Source organism: Anolis carolinensis, unplaced genomic scaffold, assembly GCF_035594765.1.
Source record: "Anolis carolinensis isolate JA03-04 unplaced genomic scaffold, rAnoCar3.1.pri scaffold_25, whole genome shotgun sequence".
In the NCBI taxonomy this organism is placed as follows: domain Eukaryota; kingdom Metazoa; phylum Chordata; class Lepidosauria; order Squamata; family Dactyloidae; genus Anolis; species Anolis carolinensis.
In genome coordinates this window covers 954676-974450 of record NW_026943834.1, presented here as the reverse complement: position 1 = coordinate 974450, position 19775 = coordinate 954676, and the positions used below count along the sequence as shown (strand labels likewise).

Below are 19775 nucleotides of genomic sequence, written 5' to 3'. Positions count from 1 at the left end.
GCCATGACCAGGCCTGAAACCAGACTGGAATGGGTCGAGATAATCGGTGTCATCCAAGAATCCCTGGAGTTGAGAGGCCACCACTCGCTCCAGAACCTTGCCTAAAAATGGGAGGTTTGAAATTGGTCGATAGTTTGATAGAATCAACCAATTTTTTAGAATTGGCCTTATAGTTGCCTGTTTCAGGCTAGATGAGAATTGCCCTTTTTCCAATGAGGCATTGATAATCCTCAAAAACCAACCGACCAACCCCCCCCCCCCCCCCCGGCAAGCTTTATAAGCCAGGTAGGACAAGGGTCTAGAGCGGTTTTGGTTGGTCTCATCGCTCCAAGGATCTTGTCCATGTCATCAGTCCGCACAAGCTGAAATGAATCCATCAAAGTTGACTCAACAGATGCACTAGGTACCTCAATTGGGGCTGCATCAAAATTGGCGTCCAAGTCGGAGCGCAATTGAGCGACTTTATCTGCAAAATGATGCACGAACTCGCTGCATTGAGTGACTGAGTTGTCAAGGGGCTCCTCCTCCTCATGAGGATGAAGGAGCTCCCGGACAACCCGGAACAACTCTGCTGGTTTATTTGTTGCAGATACAATGCGGGCAGTCGAGAAAGTTTTTCTGGCTGCCTGCAACGCCACGGAGTAGGCCTTAATGGAGGCCCTAGCCCATGTTCGGTTGGTGACGCTCCGAGTCTTCCGCCACTTGCACTCTAGTCCCCGCCTCGCCCGCTTAATCAGAGCCAGCTCCTATGTATTTAAGTATGAGAGAGATACTTAAATTAAGAGTTAAATATTTTAAATCTCATTCAAAAGATGTGACATATTTGGTTCGCATTTACAGTTTATGTGATTAAGGTTGTTTTCATCATACTACAATTATTTTCCTAATCCATTTAAAATATCCTTCAAAATATCACCATCCTGATTTTTACCATTTTACTCATACTTCAGAAAGGACTGTGTCAAAGCACTTCAACTGGGTTTACAGAGACCTTGTGTAAAGGGGTTGTAATAAATGATATTGCTATTTTCAGGTATTTCCTACATCAGCTGGCCACACAAAAATGGTTTACAGTTCCTCCAACATGAAGACATCTATGAAATCTGGTACAGGAAACAAATCTCATGATGTCCAAGAAGTTCTTAAAAAGAAGCAGGTAACTGCATATTTTTGCAATCTGTTAACTGTAAGTTTGGAAAATACAATATGATGTGTGGCATTTTTCCCGTTAATGTTGAATGATCCATCTATTACGTATCATGTAGCTGGACACTTGGATAGTGCTTTTAAAATTTGGAGCAGATTGATGTAGAAGCCACCCATGGCAACTGGTGATACAGCTAATGCAACTTCATTGCGACTTTATTGTTTAAGGAGTCGGGAAGGGTTAATTACAAGTATCCAATTACTTCCCAACTGTGCCTGCTGCCCATGCCTTTTCCTCCTTGCCCTTTGCTCTTGTCTGCTGTCATGTTTCCCCCGCAGCCGCAGCCGTGCTCACTTGTCCACTTGCCTGTTCATGTTATATAAAAAAATGCAGCCAGGGAGGTCATTTAGTATATTTTGAATCTCTACAATCCTTGTCTGTATATTGAATGTTCTGTGACTATAGCACGTTGCCCAGGAGATGCCCAGGTGTGTTATCATCCTGCTGTGTTCCATTAAGTGCTGTTTGTCTGTACAGTAGAGTCTCACTTATCCAACATGAACAGGACGGTAGAACGTTGGATAAGTGAATATGTTGGATAATAAGGAGAGATTAAGAAAAAGCCTATTAAACATCAAAATAGGTTATGATTTTACAAATTATGCACCAAAACATTATGTTTGACAAGAAATTTGACAGAAAAAGTAGTTCATTACACATTAATGCTATGTAGTAATGTATTTACGAATCTAGCACCAAAATATCACAATGCATTGAAAACATTGACTACAAAAATGCCTTGGATAATACAGAATGTTGGATAAGTGAGACTCTACTGTATTTGCTTTTAATTACTGCGTTTCAATATTAACATCGTCAGTACAAAGTACGGTAGAGTTTTGCTTATCCAACCTTTGCTCATCCAACGTTCTGTATTATCCAATACAGCCTGCCTTTAGGTAGTCAATGTTTTTGTAGTCAATGTTTTCAATACATTGCGATGTTTTGGTGCTAAATTTGTAAATACAATAATTACTACATAACGTTACCGTGTATGGTATGATATAGTATAGTATAGTGTAGTATGGGTATAGTAGTAGGCCTATTTTAATAGTAACTCTCAAGCAGTCAGAAACTACATTAATCCAGCATCTGCTGGGTGCCAGTTAACCGAGAGTCTCCCGTATCCGTACATTGACAGAAATGCTCAGGTCAAGGCCTTCTGGAAGACAGAGCATCGTCCCGAAGGTATTGCTGGCAATGACATTGCAATCTTTTCTATGCCAGCTCAGAAACCCCGTGTTTGCCCTGTTATTTTAACTAGTTGATACGATCTGTCACCAAGCCAATCTTTATTGCATTTCACCAAAGGCCCTTAGAATTTAATAGGCAGCGTTAACAGAAATAATCCACAATATGGCAAAAATAAAATAAAAGACTGTCTATTTTTGAGCCTCTTTGGAACCGTAACAAGCTGCCCATTGCAGCAGATATATAAACCCATCTTTTTAAAATTAACGATTTAAAGTCACAAATAAAATCCCTGCTCCCATTTTCTGGCAGTGACAACTACATCTACTATATCGATGATATGAGTTTGTTTCACCTCCAATAATTTCCCCTCTATAATAAAAGCTTTGTGTAAATATATTTGCTGATCCTTTGCAATGATTATTTTGCGTTACTCTTTTTATTGGATATTGTGAGACATAGACATATCACCTGTTAGAGGTTTTCTATTAATTTGAGTGTCCTGAGCCCATTGAAAGACTAATTTCAGTTACAGGTGTTGCAGAAATACGAGGGTTGAATGAAAAGTAATGCCTCCACCTTCATAACTCCTCAAGAGATGGCTGTACTGGTCTGTGGCAGGTATTGGCTTGTTCAGAAGACTCTCCTCTACAGTTCCGTTTGGCGGGAAGCCTTAGCATTGAATAGTGTTGTTGTTAAAGTGCGAAGTATGGAACCCTGCGCAGACGGGGAAGCCTTAGCATTGAACGGTTGTGTTGTTAAAATGCAAAGTATGGAACCCTGCACAGACAGGGAAGCCTTAGCATTGAACGGTTGTGTTGTTAAAGTGCGAAGTATGGAACCCTGTGCAGACGGAGAAGCCTTAGCATTGAACGGCTGTGTTGTTAAAGTGTGAAGTATGGAACCCTGCGCAGACGGGGAAGCCTTAGCATTGAACAGTTGTGTTGTTAAAGTGCGAAGTATGGAACCCTGTGCAGACGGAGAAGCCTTAGCATTGGACGGTTGTGTTGTTAAAGTGCGAAGTATGGAACCCTGCGCAGACGGGGAAGCCTTAGCATTGAACGGCTGTGTTGTTAAAGTGTGAAGTATGGAACTCTGTGCAGACGGGGAAGCCTTAGCATTGAATGGTTGTGTTGTTAAAGTGCGAAGTATGGAACCCTGCGCAGACGGGGAAGCCTTAGCATTGAACGGTTGTGTTGTTAAAGTGTGAAGTATGGAACCCTGCGCAGACGGGGAAGCCTTAGCATTGAACGGCTGTGTTGTTAAAGTGTGAAGTATGGAACTCTGTGCAGACGGGGAAGCCTTAGCATTGAATGGTTGTGTTGTTAAAGTTCGAAGTATGGAACTCTGCACAGACAAGGAAGCCTTAGCATTGAACGGTTGTGTTGTTAAAGGGCGAAGTATGGAACCCTGCGCAGACGGTGAAGCCTTAGCATTGAACGGTTGTGTTGCTAAAGGAGATTCATCAGAGAATGCAAGCTGTTTATAGTGATTGTGTTGATGTAAGTCCTTTGCGTCATTGGGCAAGTAAGTCTAAAGATGTTGAGGTGGGAAATCTGACTTGCGTGGCAAACAAAGAGTTAGACGTTCTGTGACAGCAACCACCGAGTTTCACAAGCAAAAGGTCAACAGATTGATTCAGTACGATTGTTGTATCTCTTAGAGAGAAATTTCAAGCATAACTAGCATTTCACAAGAACGTATGGGTCACATTATTGCTTTGCTTGGCTATCGGATATTGAGAGAACTGTGAGACGCCGGTTGCGTAAACAGAGTGTTGACGTCTTCCGTGATGGCTTCAGAAAACTTGTTCATCGTTGGCAGAAATGTACCCAATTGTCTGGTGATGATGTGGGAAAGTGAACAGTGGTACAGTAGAGTCTCACTTATCCAACACTCGCTTATCCAACGTTCTGGATTATCCAACGCATTTTTGTAGTCAATGTTTTCAATACATCATGATATTTTGGTGCTAAATACAGTAATTACTACATAGCATTACTGCATATTGAACTACTTTTTATGTCAAATTTGTTGTATAACATGATGTTTTGGCGCTTAATTTGTAAAATCATAACCTAATTTGATGTTTAATAGGCTTTTCCTTAATGCCTCCTTATTATCCAACATATTCGCTTATCCAACATTCTGCTGGCCCGTTTATGTTGGATAAGTGAGACTCTACTGTAGTTAAAGAGCACATTCTAAGGATTATTTCTGCGTTTGATTTATTAAAATACTAGCTGTGCCCGGCCACGCGTTGCTGTGGCAAAGTGGTGGTGGTATTGGTTAAAAATTGTTGTGTAATTTTTATTTGACGTTATTTGCATTTTTAAATTAATTTTATTGTAAGTTATATTTTTATTTATTATATTTTATTATTTTCTTGTATTATTTTTAGTTACTTTCTGTTATAGTATTTTATTGTATTAATTTTTTAGTGTTTTTTTATTATTTTTTATTGGGTTGCTAGGAGACCAAGTTGGAGGAGCTTAGCCTTCTAACTGGCAGTAATTGGATAAAAGCAATTATTCCTCTCTCTCTAATTAGGACTTTATTTTTCTTTTCTTTTTGTTGTATCAACCTAGAGGCGTGGATGATGGGTTGTGTTGTCAAATTTCGAGGTTGGGGGGCCTGTAGTTTTGTTGTTTTGTGGGTTGCCGTGATGCCATCACTCTTTTATATATATAGATTCCCAGCCATACCCAAGTAACGAAGGTAGAGACATTACTTTTGATTCAACTCTCGTACCTTGGATAGTGCTTTTAAAATTTGGAGCAATTTGACATAGGAGCCGCCCATGGCAACTGGTGATACAGCTAATGGCTGCAGTGCTCTTTGGATGAGGGTAAACTACTACAAATCCCAGATTCCAGGAGCAATTGTCCCAAAACATCTGTCAGTATCCACAGCAATCTATGTTGAGTCTGTGTGCCAAGTTTGATCCAGATCCGTTGTTGGCTGAGTTCAGTGCTCTTTGGATGCAGGTGAACTACAACTCCCAAAATCAAGGCCCATTCCCACAAACCCCTGCAGTATGTTCAGTTAGTCATGAGACTTCTCTGTGCAAAGTTTGGTCCCAGTCCATTGTCGGTTTGGGGGGGGGGTCACTGTTTCTCTGGATGCAGGTGAACTATAACTCCCTTTCTCCCAAACTTGTCCAATATGCTCTTTTGGTTATGGGGCTGCTGTGTGCCAAGTTTGGTCCTGGTCCATCATCAGAAGGGTTCAGAGTGCTCATTCATTGCAGGTGAACTATAAATCCCGGTATCTACGACTCCCAAATGTCCAGGCTATCTGGTATTTTGACACATAACAGATGTCTCTATGTTTTGAGGCCTCTTAGGTGAACTTTAGTATCTGCTAGAACAGAATGTATTTTCAATGGTTATATGCATACATCCTTCTGTGATTATATATTTTCTAATTCCTATATTCAATATATGTTTCCCAATACAAGTATTTTATTTATTTATTTATTTACAGTATTTATATTCTGCCCTTCTCACCCTAAAGGGGACTCAGGGCGGATTACAATGAACACATATATGGCAAACATTCAATGCCAACAGACAAACAACATTCAGTTTTAGACAGACACAGAGGCATTTTTAACATCTTTCCAGCTTCACGATTCCGGCCACAGGGGGAGCTGTTGCTTCACCGTCCATTGGTGGCTGTTCTTCCTCATTCTTTTCCTCGTGAGCAGTTTTATGGTGTTGTAGATTAGTTAAATTAGCCTCCCGCATAAAGCGTACCTAAATTTTCCCTACTTGACAGATGCAACTGTCTTTCGGGGCTGCTAGGTCAACAGCAAGCCGGGGCTATTTTTTATTTATTTATTTATTTTATGGTCCGAGGCTTAACCCGACCCGGGCTTCGAACTCATGACCTCTTGGTCAGTAGTGATTTATAGCAGCTGGTTACTAGCCAGCTGCGCCACAGCCTGGCTTTTTTTATCAGTTTAGTTCCTCTCCATTTGCTGGGTTTAAGGAAACCCATGAACATGCTGAGATTCAAACAGCAAGTGAAAGAGATTCCACCTAAACATGAGGCAGAACATCTTGATAGCAAGAACTGTTTGACAGTGGAATATGCTGCCTGGGAGTCTTTCCCTGGAGATTTTAAAGTAGAGGTTGGATGGTCATCTGTTGGGGGGGCTTGGGTTGTGGCCTTTCCAACTTTGGGATTCTAGATCATTTCTAGAAGGGAGATGGAGAGGACGAGAACATGGCTATGAGCAGCCAGCTTTCAAACATCCCTTTCCGCTGCGGACAGGGCTGTTTCCACCGCCATCCTTGGCTGTATTTCTCAGCCCGCCATGTAAATCTAGCAGGTCTGGCTATTTACAGCCTTGCCTCCTGATTTAAAGCCTTAGCAGGCCTTGCAATGAAAGTAAGACCGAAAACTGGAGCCTGGCAAGAGACCGAAGCAGAAAGCAGGAAACGTGGGTACAAAGTGTAGGAGAAGAGGGATAGGGACTACAAAGACTGTCCCGACTTCAGGTATAATGGGAGGGTCTTGTCTTAAGGTCTTCAAACTTACTCGCCCAACGACGCACAGGACTCACATCAACACAATCCCCATAAACACCTTGCATTCTCGGGTTCCATACTTTGTACTTTAACAACACAACCATCCAATGCTAAGGCTTCCCCGTCTGCGCAAGGTTCCATACTTCGCACTTTAACAACATAACTGTTCAATGCTAAGGCTTCCCCGTCTGCGCAGGGTTCCATACTTTGTATTTTAACAACACAACCATTCAATAATAATAATAATAATAATAAAACTTTATTTATACCCCGCCACCATCTCCCCAACGGGGACTCGGGGCGGCTTACATGGGGGCCATGCCCAGAACAATACAATATAAACAGCATATAAAAGAACAACACATCATAACACAGTGAACAATACAATAAATAATAATATCCATTACAATACAAATCAAGGAAACAATGAAAACAAGGGCGGACCACATGAACATTAAGTTAAAACTCGGGGTGAGAAAGACATAAGAATAAAAACCATAGTGAACATCGTCATAAGGAAGTGGTGTAGTCTAGAGGATAGATATTAGAGGGAGCAACAGAAAAGAAATATAACATAGTTACTCTCCAAAAGCACAACGGAAGAGCTTTTCCGTTTTTGCAGGGTTCCATACTTCGCACTTTAACAACATAACTGTTCAATGCTAAGGCTTCCCCGTCTGCGCAGGGTTCCATACTTTGTATTTTAACAACACAACCATTCAATAATAATAATAATAATAATAATAATAATAATAAAACTTTATTTATACCCCGCCACCATCTCCCCAACGGGGACTCGGGGCGGCTTACATGGGGGCCATGCCCAGAACAATACAATATAAACAGCATATAAAAGAACAACACATCATAACACAGTGAACAATACAATAAATAATAATATCCATTACAATACAAATCAAGGAAACAATGAAAACAAGGGCGGACCACATGAACATTAAGTTAAAACTCGGGGTGAGAAAGACATAAGAATAAAAACCATAGTGAACATCGTCATAAGGAAGTGGTGTAGTCTAGAGGATAGATATTAGAGGGAGCAACAGAAAAGAAATATAACATAGTTACTCTCCAAAAGCACAACGGAAGAGCTTTTCCGTTTTTGCAGGGTTCCATACTTCGCACTTTAACAACACAACTGTTCAATGCTAAGGCTTCCCCGTCTGCGCAGGGTTCCATACTTCACACTTCAACAACATAACCATTAAATGCTAAGGCTTCCTGCCAAATGGAACTGGAGAGGAGAGTCTACTGAACAAGCCAGTATCTGCCGCAGACCAGGACTGCCATCGGTTGAGTTACGAAGGTGGAGGCATTACTTTTCATTCAACCCTCGTATATCACCAAGGGACTGAGTGTGAAATGGCGAAGAGTGCACCTGAGCACATGCTTGGAGCTGGGCAAGGCATTCTGTATTTTTCCAGCCGTGATGCTTTTAAGGAAATGGAGGTGGAGAGGAGAACCGTGGAACATTTAGGGGGGGGGGGGCATAGAGTGACCCTGGAGAGCCCCCCCTGCTCCAGCCTGCCTCAGGGGTCTGCCTTAATAGAGCCTCGTTAAAGGATCCCTGGACCTCGTTAGCCATCCCTTGGCCTCATTAAAATGGATCAGACTGTCAGCCCCAATATCCAAACAACTTCATCAACCCGGGGGGTGCAGAGGCTGATGGGGTTTTTTGGGGGGGCAGGACATGGGGAAAGGTGATACCATGGCCTCCTGCATTACATTACATTACACACTTCAGGTGCCTTGGGGTTTCGAAGTGAGCTCGTTCGGTCCAATGTATTAGTGGGGTGCCCCTTTCTCATGTGGAATTGAACACTCCACCTTAGCACAGCCTGGCTTGGAAATTCACTTCAATAGGGTACAGGTTGGGCATATAAACAGTCATAGAATCATAGAGTTGGAAGATGTTTGGAGGGTGCCAAGTAACACCGAGACCCACTCTTGATCCGCATGTTCGGTTTCCAGACGGAAAACAGTCTTGATCAGGGTTGGCTTGATGCGCCTTCCTCCTGGCACATTTCTCCCTTAAGCCCTCCATTCATGCCTCTTCGAACTCCCCAGCACTGCTGGTCACAGCTGACCTCCAGTTGGTGCGCTCAAGGGCCAGGGCTTCCCAGTTCTCAGTGTCTATGCCACAGGTGTATTCAGAGGCGGTTCAACCGTGAGGTGAACTAGGCACTTGCCTGTGGCACCATCCTGTAGGGGGCGCAGTTGAGGCCTCCGGGGCCAGGCCCACACCTATGGCAGGCATCCCCAGAGGTTGTGAGGTCTGTTGGAAGCTAGGTAAGTGGGGTTTATATATCTGTAGAAAGTCCAGGGTGGGAGAAAGAGTTCCTGTCTGTTTGAGGCTAGTGTGAATGTTGCAATTGGCCAGCTTGATTAGCATTTAATGGCCTTGCAGATTCAAAGCCTGGCTGCTTCCTCCCTGGGGGCATCCTTGGTTGGGAGGTGTTAGCTGGCCCTGATTGTTTCCTGTCTGGAATTCCCCCGTTTTCAGACTGTTGTTCTTTATTTAGGCTTTTCCTTAATCCCTCCTTATTATCCAACATTTTCGCTTATCCAACGCTTTTATTTTTCAGTGATTGGTTTTCAGGGGCGGGATTCTGTTCGCCTACGCTTGAAAATTACCTTGGGCCGGCCCCGAGTGTATTAAAGATGTATTGGGGGTGCATATAGTATTGCTTCAGGAGAGGCAACTGGTGGCCCTTGATATTCTTGTACTGCACTTCCCATCATCATCATCAATAATAATAATAATAACAACTTTATTTTTTTATATATTTTTTTGCCTATTCGCCTATTGTGTATATTTTATTATTGTTTTTTGTTGTTGTCCTTTGATGTTTCATATTTCATCACTGCTTGTATTTTGATTTTGCTGTAAGCCGCCCCGGGTCCCCTTCGGGGGAGATGGAGGCGGGATATAAATAAAAATTATTATTATTATTTATTTTTGTATCCCGCCTCAATCTTCCCAAAACGGAGCCCCCGGTGGCGCAGTGAGTTAAAGCCTTGTGACTTGAAGGTTGGGTTGCTGACCTGAAGGCTGCCAGATTCAAATCCAACCTCAGGAGGGTGCGGATGAGCTCCCTCTCTCAGCTCCAGCTCCATGCGGGGACATGAGAGAAGCCTCCCACAAGGATAATAATAATAATAATAATAATAATAATAATAATAATAATAATAATAATAATAATTTTATTCTTACACCCCACCCCATCTCCCCGAAGGGACTCGGGGCGGCTTATATGGGGCCAAGCCCGAATAGAACAATAAAAACAAGACAAGAAACCAATGAAACCAAGAATCAAACCATAAAAACAAATCATAAAAACCACATACAAGATAAAATGTTAAAATCATGGATAAAGTTCAAAGAATCTAGGCCAAAGTGCTAAGGGTGCAAATAAATCATATCATCAAGGGAAGGAGGTTATTCAGCTGCAATTTATTTATTTATTTATTTACAGTATTTATATTCCGCCGTTCTCACCCCGAAGGGGACTCAGGGCGGATTACAATGAACACATATATGGCAAACATTCAATGCCAACAGACAAACAACATACATTGGACAGACTCAGAGGCATTTTTAACATTTTTCCAGCTTCACGATTCCGGCCACGGGGGAGCTGTTGCTTCACCGTCCAGTAGTGGCTGTACTTCCTCATTCCTTTCCTCGTGTTTTGCTGGCAGTTTTATGGTGTTGTAAATTAGCCTCCCGCATAAAGCATCCCTAAATTTCCCTAATTGACAGGTGCAACTGTCTTTCGGGGCTGCATAGGTCAACAGCAAGCCGGGGCTATTAATGGTCGGAGGCTTAACCTGACCCGGGCTTCGAACTCATGACCTCTCGGTCAGTAGTGATTTATAGCAGCTGGTTACTAGCCAGCTGCATATGAAGTGCTATTATAATACTGGGGAAGGCGGTAAAAACATCAAAACATCCGGGCAACATCCTTGCAGACAGCCAGTCCTCTCATGCCAGAAGCGACTTGCAGTTTCTCACGTGAAAAAAAAAGGGGGGGGACTTGGCGTGGCTAACATGGGGCCAAGTCCAGGCAATTACAATAAAACAAAATAAGATAGATACATGACACACATCATCAATAGCATCATCCATCACCATGTTCGGAGATCCAAAAGTGCCCTGTGCTTGATATAACAAAGTCAGGTTAAATCCTTGTAAGACGGGGAGAATTTCTTCCAAATTTTGCTCCAAATTGGGAGATGGATCTTGTTCACGAAGGGCAGGAAGGGCTTGGCGGTGTGGGCAGCGGCAGGCATCAGTGGGGCAGAGGCAGGCCTCGGAGGGGAGCCCATTTGCAACCCCTGCTGCGGAAATTATGGGAGAAATGACACTGCTTTTTAAAAGCCGCAAATTAAAGTGTCTTGAGGCTGTTATTAAGGCCTCTGCCTGGCCTGGCAGACTCCAGCACGAAAGCAGGGGCACGGAGGGGAGGTGGGCGACAAAGAGGAAAAGCGGGAGAGGAGGCTGTTGCCGGCAATATTAAAACCTGACATAAAATTAAAATTACGCTGGCATAATGAAATTGTGTACGCGCGCCCAGAGATGGAAAATAAAGTGAAATAGTAAAGGTGTCACACTTAATTACACTCACCTTCCCCTTGGTGCCCGGGAGCTGCCGGTGGCGGTGGGTGGCTGCTTTGCCAGGGCCCCCCTCCGTCCAAAGAGCCCACCAAGCCGTCTCTCGAACCCGACTCTGCCCTGCCCTGCCTGCTGCTCTAAAGACCCCCGGTTGCAGCGACAGAAGGGAGGGAGGTTTGAAAGCTGTGCAGAGATACAAATAGGCTCCTCTTCTCGGCATCCTGGCCTAGGAGGGAGAGAGCCAGGTGCGAGCGATGGCGGTAAAAAACCCATGAAGCATCGAATCCTCAACTTGGGCCACCCAGTCCAACCCCCTTCTGCCATGAAGGAAGACACCATCCAAACCCTCTCAACAGATGGAACCCTGTTGAAGTATGGAACCCTGCAGATGGGGAAGCCTTAGCATTGAACGGTTGTGTTGTTAAAATACAAAGTATGGAACCCTGCGCAGACGGAGAAGCCTCAGCATTGAATGGTTGTGTTGTTAAAGTGCGAAGTATGGAACCCTGTGCAGACGGGGAAGCCTTAGCATTGAAAGGTTGTGTTGTTAAAGCGCGAAGTATGGAACCCTGCGCAGATGGAGAAGCCTTAGCATTGAACGGTTGTGTTGTTAAAGTGTGAAGTATGGAAACCTGCGCAGACGGAGAAGCTTTAGCATTGAATGGTTGTGTTGTTAAAGTGCGAAGTATGGAGCCCTGCACACAGGAAAGCCTTAGCATTGAACAGTTGTGTTGTTAAAGTGCGAAGTATGGAACCCTGCGCAGACGGGAAAGCCTTACCATTGAAAGGTGTTGTTGTTAAAGCGCGAAGAATGGAACCCTGTGCAGACGGGAAAGCTTTAGCATTGAACGGTTGTGTTGCTAAAGTGCGAAGTGTGGAACCCTGCACAGACGGGGAAGCCTTAGCATTGAACGGTTGTGTTGTTAAAGTGCGAAGTATGGAACAGAGTGATTTATTGCAGCTGGCTGCTAACCAGCCTGCGCCACAGCCGGCCCTAAGATTTATTTATTTATTTATTTATTTACAGCATTTATATTCCTTCCTTCTCACCCCGAAGGGGACTCAGGGCAGATCACATTACACGTATAAGGCAAATATTCAATGCCTTAACATAGAATAATAATAATAATAATAATAATAATAATAATAATAATAATTTTATTCTTACACCCCACCCCATCTCCCCGAAGGGACTCGGGGCGGCTTACATGGGGCCAAGCCCGAATAGAACAATAAAAACAAGACAAGAAACCAATGAAACCAATAATCAAACCATAAAAACAAGTCATAAAAACCACATACAAGATAAAATGTGGCGCAGACGGGAGAGCAATGAGTCACTGACCAGGAGCTCATATGTTCGAGGCCCGCTCAGAGCTATGTTTGTTTGTCTTTGTCCTGTGTTAAAAAGGCATTGAATGTTTGCCTAATATGTGTAATGTGATCCGCCCTGAGTCCCCTTCGGGGTGAGACGGGCGAAATATAAATGATGTAAATAAAATAAAAATAAAATAAAATCTAGGCCAAAGTGCTAAGAGTGCAAATAAATCATATCATCAAGGGAAGGAGGTTATTCAGCTGTGATGGCTATAAAGAGCCATTATAATACTGGGGAAGGCGAAGACAAGACAAACACGGGGCTCCAAGCTGGCCTCGAACTCATGACCTCTTGGTCAGAGTGATTTATTGCAGCTGGCTGCTAACCAGCCTGCGCCACAGCTGGCCCTAAGATTTACAGAAATTATCATAGGAACATCTCAGCAAGCAAGAGTCCAAAAGTGGCAGGCTAAAACCCGGAACCCCAATCCATGGCTCAAACCCGGCTCCTTTGTTCAGAATCGTTAGCTGCCCCTGATTGATTCCTGTCTGGAATTGTTCTGTTTTCAGAGTGCTGCTGCTTATATTTCCTGTTAAAAAACTTCAAATTCAGAACAGTAAATAAGGCAGTGGAAAGGTGGGGAAAGATGGCAGGATATCTCCAAAATTGTCTTCCTCTGACACCTTTGCCATTCAGATTATAATAATCTTTTCCAGATTATTAGACCGATGTGGCTCCAGAGCATTATTGGCGCAGAGGGAGAAGAACCCGTTCAACAGACCAGCATGTCATTGCCATGCAAGACGTGCCCAGGAGGCTCTAGCTCCAGCACCCATTCTTTCTTTCTTTCTTCTTCCCTCCAGTGGGCATATCAGCCAAGAAACCCCGGTGCTAAATTAAATTCTAATATCCCCTAATGGGCTCCTAATCTCCAGCCCTTCTGCTCCCTCCATCCCATCCCGTCCCTGCACCTGACATTTCTCTGCTCTGACACCGAGAGATAAGGGAAATGATGGAGCCCAGGCAGCGAGGCCTGGCAGGGATTCAGCCGGGAAGGGGGCCGTGGGGATGCCCAGACCTGCTCCAATCTCGTCTCCTGGTGTAGGGCCAGGTCTCACAATGTCACCCTCCACATGGCTTTATCTTTCCAAGCAGGCTGCACCCGGGGTCCCCTGGCTCACTTTTTAGGGCAAACACGGGCAGTGGTCTCCTACTGCGTTTGGAAAGGCAAATACTCATCCTGATAGTACCTTCAAAAAAGGCAAACGACTACCTTCCAAATTCTCCATTTGCTTTCTACAGGGATTAACATTTTAAAATTTTGGGTTGCTGTGAGTTTTGCTGGGCTGTTTGGCCATGTTCCGGAAGCATTCTCTCCTGACGTTTCACCCACATCTATAAGAGCCTCCTGTGGCCTCATGACTTGAAGGTTGGGTTGCTGGCCTGAAGGCTGCCAGGTTCGAATCCAACCTGGGGAGAGCGCGGATGAGCTCCCTCTGTCAGCTCCAGCTCCATGCGGGGACATAAGAGAAGCCTCCCACAAGGATGGTAAAAACATCAAAACATCCGGGCAATGTCCCCTGGGCAACGTCCTTGCACACAGCCAATTCTCTCACTCCAGAAGCAACTCCGGTTGCTCCTGACACGGAAAAAAAAACCCACATCTATGGCAGGCATCCTCAGAGGTTGTGAGGTCTGATGGAAACTAGGCAAGTGGGGTTTATATATCCGTGGAAGGTCCAGGGTATGAGAAAGAACTTTTATCTGTTGGAGGCAAGTGTGAATGTTGCAACAGGCCACATTGAATGGCCCTTCAGCTTCAAAGCCTGGCTGCTTCCTGCCTGGTCCAGGCCCTTTTATAATTGGACATTGTTGCACCCCAAGGCAGTTATGAGCACTGGAAACCAGACAGAGATCAATAATCATATACAGTAGAGTCTCACTTATCCAAGCCTCACTTATCCAAGCCTCTGGATTATCCAATGCATGTTTTCAATACATCATGATATTTTGGTGCTAAATTCATAAATACAGTAATTACAACATAACATTACTGTGTATTGAACTACTTTTTCTGTCCAATTTGTTGTATAACATGATGTTTTGGTGCTGAATTTGTAAAATCATAACCTAATTTGATGTTTAATAGACTTTTCCTTAATCCCTCCTTATTATCCAACATATTCGCTTATCCAACGCTCTACCGGCTCATTTATGTTGGATAAGTGAGAATCTACTCTACCTTCGAGATTGTCCAGTACAGCGGTTTTGAACTGGTTTCAGCATTTGCTTTCTACATGGATTAACATTTGAAAATTTTGGGATGCTGTGAGTTTTGCTAAGCTGTGTGGGCATGTTCTGGAAGCATTCTCTCCTGATGTTTCGCCCACATCTATGGCAGGCATCCTCAGAGGTTGTGAGGTCTGTTGGAAACTAGAAATGTGGGATTTATATATCTGGTAGAATAATGACCAGGGTGGGAGAAAGCACTCTCGACTGTTAGAAGCAAGTGTGAATGTTGCCATTGACCACCTTGATTAGCATTGAATAGCCTTGCAGCTTCAAAGCCTGGCTGCTTCCTGCCTGGCAGTCCTTGGAGCCTCTCAGGAGCTGAAAATGGGCCCTGAATCCACCACTGATGTAAGGAAAGTGCTTTCTGGCTTGGGAATTGTCCTTTTTTTAGCCTCTTGCTGCAGTCCAACATGCCCTCGGGGTACCGAAAAAACCTGCCTTTAGCGATACGCTGCAGCGGTTCTATGCAAGATCGCAACATTATACGAGGGTTGAATGAAAAGTAATGCCTCCACCTTCGTTACTTGGGTTTGGATGGGAATATTTTAATAAATCAAACACAGAAATAATCCTAAGAACATGCTTTTTAACTACCACTATTCACTTTTCCGCAGCGGTTCTATGCAAGATCGCAACATTATATGAGGGTTGAATGAAAAGTAATGCCTCCACCTTGGTTACTTGGGTTTGGATGGGAATATTTTAATAAATCAAACACAGAAATAATCCTAAGAATATGCTTTTTAACTACCACTATTTGCTTTTCCGCAGCGGTTCTATGCAAGATCGCAACATTATACGAGGGTTGAGTGAAAAGTAATGCCTCCAGCTTTGTTACTTGGGTTTGGATGGGAATATTTTAATAAATCAAATGCAGAAATAATCCTTAGAACGTGCTCTTTAACTACCACTATTCACTTTTCCACATCATCACCAGACAATTGGATACATTTCTGCCAACGATGAACAAGTTTCCCGAAGCTGTCACAGAAGAAGTCGACACTCTGTTTCTGCAACCAGCGTCTCACAGGATCCATCGTGCACAGATCTTCCGACAGCCAAACAAAGCAATAATGTGACCCATGCATTCTTGTGAAATGCCAATGATGCTTGAAATTTCTCTCCGAGTGATACAACGATCACCCTGAATCATCTGTCAACCTTTTGCTTGTGAAACTTGGTGGTTGCGGTCACATTGACCGACTGTCTACACAGGGTTCCATACTTCGCACTTTAACAACACAACCGTTCAATGCTAAGGCTTCCCTCCCAATGGAACTGTAGAGGAGAGTCTACTGAACAAGCCAGGACCTGCCATCTGTTGATGAGTTACGAAGGCGGAGGCATTACTTTTCATTCAACCCTCGTACCAAAGTCTATACTGACTGTGGATTCTGGTATTTGTTGTTGTTGTTGTGTGCCTTTTAAGTCATTTCTGACTCATGTCAACCCTAAAGGCAGACGTATTACACCCCTAAAAAAAACACCCCGATCTCTGTACGCAAGATACAACGCATTAGACATCCCAAGATCTAAGACGCGCCTGCTTGCAGTTCCTCCCCTCAAATATGGATGGGAAAGAATGTATCTTCTAACGGAGCCTTTTTATGATGTTTGTCCAATTCGCAGGCTGTGAGACTCGCATCAAAAGTACGCATGTATCGTTCTGTTTCCCCGCAATCTGGAGGAAAATGAGCGTCGGTTTCCCCTGCCTCTCCTCTTCTTCATCTTTTTTTGAAGGGCACGCAAGTAAATATGCGTGACTAGAAATTCATCAAACTGAAAAAATGCTACAGTCATGCTCAAGTCCTTGGGGGGAAAGCATGAAAAACTGTGTACGCTGGGGATTAGTTGGTACGAAGAGATGCACAAAATCCTATGCGGGAAGGGGAGCAGGGAGGTCTTGCAACTCTATATGGGACAAGAATCCTGTAGAATTGGAAGAGACGCAGGGAAAATGGGGCTGTTTTCCACATTTTTATTGGCAGCAACATGAGGCATGGCATGCGCCAGCGCTTGGACCATGTAATATTCCTCCTCCGCTGTAGCGATATAACAGTCATGTAATTCTAAAGGTAAAGGTAAAGGTTTCCTGTGACGTTAAGTCCAGTTGTGTTCGACTCTGGGGGTTGGTGCTCATCTCCATTTCAAAGCCGAAGAGCCGGTGTATTATTATTATTATTATTATTATTATTATTATTATTATTATTATTTTATTTTTATTTTTATTATTATTATTTAGTAAAGGTAAAGGTTTTCCCCTGATGTTAAGTCCAGTCATGTCCGACTCTGTGGGTTGGTGTTCATCTCCATTTCTAAGCCAAAGAGCCAGCGTTGTCCATAGACACCTCCAAGGTCATGTGACTGGCATGACTGCATGGAACACCATTACCTTCCCGCCAGAGCAGTACCTATTGATCTACTCACATTTGCATGTTTTCGAACTGCTAGGTTGGCAGAAGCTGGGGCTAACAGCAGGTGCTCACTCCGCTCCCCGGATTCGAACCTGCGACCTTTTGCTCTGCAAGTTGAGCAGCTCAGCGCTTTAACACACTGCGCCACCGAGGGCCCCTCCTGTAATTCTAGCCATATAAAAGTTGCAATTGCACTTTGAAACAATATGCATTAGCCCTTGATATGCAGTACACATAATGTAACTATAATATTGTTTGCCAGGTTAAAAAAGGGGGATAAGGTATCTATTCTTTCAATGGTGGTGTAAAAGAAAGACCATTCCCTCTCCTATACAATTTTATTTATTTTTCTTGGCAACTAAGAAAACAGGGGAAAGGAAAACCAGTGAAAGATCAATGGGGAGTTTTCCCGTGATTTCAGATTAGGTCTCAGGACAAAGGGAGTGAAAACTAGATTAATTAGGCCTTCAGAGAGACTGTGAGAAGTATTGTTGAAGGCTTTCATTGCCAGAATCATTTGGTTGCTGTGAGCTTTCCAAACTGTATGGTCATGTTCCAGATGTGTTCTCTCCCAACGTTTCACCCACATCCATGGCAGGCATCCTCAGAGGTTGTGAGGTCTGTTGGAAACTAGGCAAGTGGGGTTTACATATCTGTGGAATAATGTCCAGGGTGCAAGAGAGAGCTCTTATCTGTTTGAGGCAAGTTGCAACTGGTTGCCTTGATTAGCATTGAAGAGCCTTGCAGCTTCAAAGCCTGACTTCAACCAGAGAAGTCAACCTATACCTCTGAATATGCCAGAACTGTCTTGTCAAATATGCATAGGTCCTAAACAATACTGTGAATGAATGGTCATTTTGTCATCTAGTTTTTGTACAATGCTATTAAAATAGGTTGAAATTTGCACATGATGAACCAACCTGGACACAGCATATTATTTGAGAGCACAGAAATGCTGGACCACTCTGAACAACCACCATTTCAGACGACACAGAGAAGCCATTGAAATCCACTAGCATGTGGACAATTTCAACATAAAAACGAACAAAATCTGACCACCAGTATTAAAAAAACCCTATAAAATCAGGACAGTAAATAAAGAACAACACTCAGAAAACAGGGGAATTGCAGACAGGAAACAATCAGGGCTAGTCTGTTCAGTGCCTTCCAAATTGCCTAGTCTTCTGTGTGCCCAGGAGGAAGTCTCTCATTCGGTATCATCCATGGATTGAGGTTCCGGGTTTTAGCCTGCCACTTTTGGATTCTCGATTGCTGAAGCATTCCTGAAAGTCTCTCTATAGATCTTAGAATAGACGATGGGCTGGAGATGTCAATACCTTGTTCCTTTTGTTATTGGCTGCTTCTTCCCAGCGGATATCAGGTAGTGCAATACAAGCTAAACAGTATAATTGCTCCAGTGGTGATGGGCATAGACATCCTGTTATAATGCTTCATGTCTCATTAAGAGCCACATCCGCTATTTTAACGTGGTGAGATGTATTCCATACTGGGCATGCATAGTAGCAGAGTAGCAAAGTACAAGGCCAGATGTCTCAGTTGTCCCAGTCAGCTTTCGAACAATATTATTTCTAGCACCCACTTTTTCTTGATAGTCAAGCAGTGCTTCTTGTAAGCCAGAGCACGGTCCAGAGTGACTCCCAGGTGTGTTGTTGTGCTGCAATGCTCCAGTGGGATTCCTTCCCAGGTCATCCTCAGAGCTCGAGATGCTTGTCTATCCTTAAGATGAAAAGCACACATCTAGATTTTAGATGGATTTGGAATCAGCTGGTTTTCCCTGTAATAGGCAGTAAGAGCACCTAAAGCTTCAGAGAGCTTCTGTTCAACCCTTTCAAAGCTCTCTGCTTGAGCGGTGATGGCACAATCGTCAGCATAGATGAAATTCTCTGTCCCTTCTGACAGTGGCTGATCATTTATGTAAATATAAAACATTGATGGAGCAAGCATGCTCCCCTGAGGCAATCCGTTCTTCTGTTTCTCTGACCCCAGAACTCGACAAAAAAGCTCCTGTTTTGTAGCAGATTTCCTATGAAGCAGGTGAGGTGGTAATCTTTTGTGATATTATAATTTTTTCTCATCAAGGAGGCGATGATTTATAGTATCATATGCTGCTGACAGGTCTATGAAGACAGCTCTTGCAATCTGCTGTCTTTCAAAACCATCTTCTATG

The 19775-nt window shown here is 43.5% G+C and overlaps 1 pseudogene; it reads left to right on the top strand.

Annotated features, from left to right (window-relative positions):
• Positions 1-18502, top strand: part of LOC134294843 (RNA-binding protein 27-like) — a 59149-nt pseudogene extending 40647 nt beyond the window's left edge.
• Positions 18503-19775: the final 1273 nt, after the last annotated feature.